The sequence below is a fragment of the Stegastes partitus genome, unplaced genomic scaffold (assembly GCF_000690725.1).
Source record: "Stegastes partitus isolate 25-593 unplaced genomic scaffold, Stegastes_partitus-1.0.2 Scaffold2249, whole genome shotgun sequence".
Classification (NCBI taxonomy): domain Eukaryota; kingdom Metazoa; phylum Chordata; class Actinopteri; family Pomacentridae; genus Stegastes; species Stegastes partitus.
This window is the reverse complement of record NW_007579980.1, coordinates 73181-77134: the sequence shown is the minus strand read 5'-3', so window position 1 is coordinate 77134 and position 3954 is coordinate 73181.

Below are 3954 nucleotides of genomic sequence, written 5' to 3'. Positions count from 1 at the left end.
CTCACCTGAAACCTGAGATAGAAGCAAAACGATGTAAAGCAACATGTCTTAGGAGTTATTAAAGTCAGACACACAGCAGATGAACAATGTTCTTCCACTGCAGCACATTCATCAGTCACACTGTGGTTTGATTTCCTCAAACATTTTAACTCTGAACAGATGAATGATCCAATTGGCTGAGTGGGAGAAACCAGCGAAAACCATTTTAGAGGTTGTTTACTCCAAAAGTTGAATCAGTGGGATTCCTTTGTTCCCAAAACAGTTCTTGCTCAGAGAAATGTTTGCTGAATGTTCACTTTGTGTGTTGCATTATCACCTTATTACAGGTCTGATGCTGTGTGTTTACAGCAGCAGAACACTGAAAATGTGATGCTACAAGATATTCAGTCTTCTCTCAGACTTACAGTTTGGGGGATTTAATGGGTCGATAGGATGTTTTTATTGCAACTTTCTTTCTAAGAAACAACAGCCACATCTGGATGCTGAGAGGATAAAGATAGAGATGATGGTTAAGAATCAGATATCACAGAAGTGTAACAGAGTGTGTCTCCCTCTAGTGGATGTTGTGGAGTTTTCTCTTGTCTTTGCTCTCAGGGTTTTTGTACAGAGTTTTGCTGTTTCCTGTCACTGTGGGCTTCACAGCACAGTAGTACACAGCAGAGTCTGTCACTGCAGCAGAGGAGATCTTCATAGTGATTCGGTTTTTATCTCCACTCACTGTAGCAGAGAGTCCAGCTTGTGTTTCATTTTGTGTTACCGAGAGACTTATGAGGAGCTCTGGAGGTTTTCCTGGATGGTGTCGATACCAGAAGAAATAGTCATTATAAGCAACTGTTTGAGAGTATTTGTAGGTCAGAGTGACAGTGCTGCCTTCTAAACTGGACTCTTCATTCTTGACTGCAGTCAGTTGTTGACAGCTGACACCTAAAAGAAGAGATAAATGTTAAATATTAAAGAGTGGATGTCTGCAACAGTGATTTCTATCAAACAGATCGTTTAAACACAGTTCTTTAAACACAGAAAAGACATTTCTTCTTCCTGCTTTAACCTACCTTTTAATGTGATCACCAACAAAGGAAACATGACCCAGTAATGCAGTGACAGCATCTTCCACACACTATCTGTTATGTTGGTTTACATACTGAATGTATGTGACAGTGGGAGTCCTTTTCTGTTCTGCTCTTTGACAGTGTTGCTCCTCCCTCAACATGTTCCTCCTCTCATATCAGTGGATGTTCTTCAGAATTGTGTTCTTCCATCACTGAACAATTTGAAGTGAGTTATGCCATGAAACTGGGTCGTCCATATGAAGGAAAATTGCAGCTATTTTTGAACCTGCTGTTCCATGAACAGAAAAAAGCTTGGTTGAACTCCACATGGCCTCTGACTGGCAGCTGCAGGCCGACCTGGGAAAGCAGCTGAAGTTCCCCCAGCACATAACAACAATAAACCTCCGCCCAGACATGGTCATCACCTCAGAGGCTTCCAAATACCTGATCATCCTGGAACTTACAGTGCCCTGGGAAGAGCGTATTGAGGAAGCCAATGAGAGGAAACGCACAAAGTACCAGGAACTGGTAGAGGAGTGCAGGGAGAGAGGCTGGAAAACCTATTGTGAGCCCATAGAAGTCGGCTGCAGAGGCTTTGCAGGGCGCTCACTCTGCAAAGTTCTGAGTCGTTTGGGCTTTACGGGGACGGCCAAGACAAGGGCCATCCAATCTGCATGTGAAGCCGCAGAGAAGGCCACAAGGTGGCTTTGGATCAAGAGGGCTGATCCGTGGACTGCTACTGGGACGCAAGTCAGGACTTGATCAACCCCGGCTGGGTCACCTGGGTGAGGGTGTATAATGCTGCGAGACCTGAAACACCTGATGACCCCAGGATACATCACTGAAGATGCGTCCCAGTGCATCCATGAGATGTGTCTTGAATAGATTCATTATACGGCTCATACAATAATCTGCTCACAGCCAAACATGATACAGGTTCATGCGTAATCATGCCAGGATATCAAAGAGGAAATCAAAGACTTTGTTTCATGTTTAATTACTCAATGTATTATTTGCCAACAGACAATGAGGCAGTAGAAGACAGTGAGGCGCAGTCCCAGCCTCGTGCCACAGACCCGGGGGCTTCCTCCAGCCTCCCCGGCATCAGCCGATCCTCCGGTCCGCCACAACAGCCAGCTGCTGATGCCTGTCCGACTGGCCGTGTCCTCACCCGCGCTGTACTGGATTCACAGGAGGACATCATGAGGGCAATCGGCGGCATTAATGAGCCTTGGACCAATTATTAATGTCCTTACAGACATTAATAAAACATTAAATGTACTTGCAAACAAGTAAATTCTGTGTCCTTGCCTTTTAATATGGTTAATATCACATGTTGCCGGGCCCGAATGGCCTCCCGGGCAGGATTGGCATCGACAAGTACAGCGTCTGGTTCATCTGGTGGGGGATGTGCTGCTCTGGCAGTGGGATAGCATGCCGGTGTGCCATATTGTGAAGGACGCCACATGCCATCACAATGCGGCACACCTTTTCAAGTCTGTAGAGCAGTACACCCCCTGTCCGGTCCAGACAGCGCCATCGCCCCTTCAGCATGCCAACTGCCCGCTCCACGACTGATCGCGTGCATGAATGGGCATCATTGTACCTCCGCTCTTGGTCAGTCTGGGGGTTGGTGAGAGGGGTCATCAGCCATGTTTTTAGTGGGTAGCCACAGTCACCTGGGGTCAATTAAACACACTTGTCATTGGGTCGTTTAACACACCACTAACATGGATCACACACTATCGTGAGTGAATGCAGTTGTGCGCTGGGAAAATGTGAGGCTGATCAAGTCACTTTAAACATTATGCATGTGTTTTTTGACATATGTACTTTACACAGAGACAGTAATGGGCTTGTTGGAAAGCGCTGACTCTGTAGTTGAAGCAGCAAAACAGCAATTCACTAACTTAAACCACTGATGAGTAATGATGCTGTGAAAACAGGATGATATTCGGGGGCGCACATGCTCAACGCATGTCAGGGGGATTAATATTAGGACAATTAAATTATTTACTCACCAAGAATCAACCCATCCCGCACCGTGCCAGCTTAGCCTGTTCCCAACCATACTGTTGGTCAGAATGAAGGACTCATGTGTCGAGCCAGGCCATCTTGCAACAATGTTACTTAGTTGCATTTGCGCATCACAGATGATCTGTACATTGATGGAATGAAAATGCTTCATGTTGACATAAAAAAATTCATCTTGTAATGGCGCCTTTATAGCATTGTGTGTGCAGTCGATAGCTCCGATTACATTAGGAAAACCGGCTCTCACTGCAAATTGCGCTTTTATGTCATCCTGTTCAACTGCAGTGTGGGAATTTGATATACCTTGCTGACATTTGGATAATTCCATCCCACACAGCTGGCATGGCTCTGCTCACTGCCGACTGGCACAGTCCCGATCGGTTGGCCAGCTCCCTCTGAAATGACTCTGTGGCCAGGAAGGCCAGTGTGGTCAGAACCTGTATGGGCACAGGTAGGGCATGGCTCCTGGCCGTGTTGCACTCCAACAATGGTTGTAGTTCAGCGCACAGTTGTAAGAGGATTGCCCTCGGGAACCTAAAGCGGCTGATGAGCCAGTTGTTGTCCTAAGCCAAAAAATCCTCTCGGTCTCTGAAACCCGTTCTTTTCGCACTGCTCCATTGGCAATATCCTCCAACGGTGCCAAAGCTGCCATTGTTGTTAACGGGATCTTCTGCACCGGCGTATACTAGCCGACCAGATACTGTGTGTGGAGCGGACTCACCCGGACTCCTTGGTTATCGTCCTCGGTGACTTTAACAAAGGTAACCTCAGCCACGAACTCCCCAAATACAGACAGTTTATTAAATGCCCCACCAGAGAGGAGAACATTCTGGATCACTGTTACACTACAGTGAGTAACGCATACCACGCC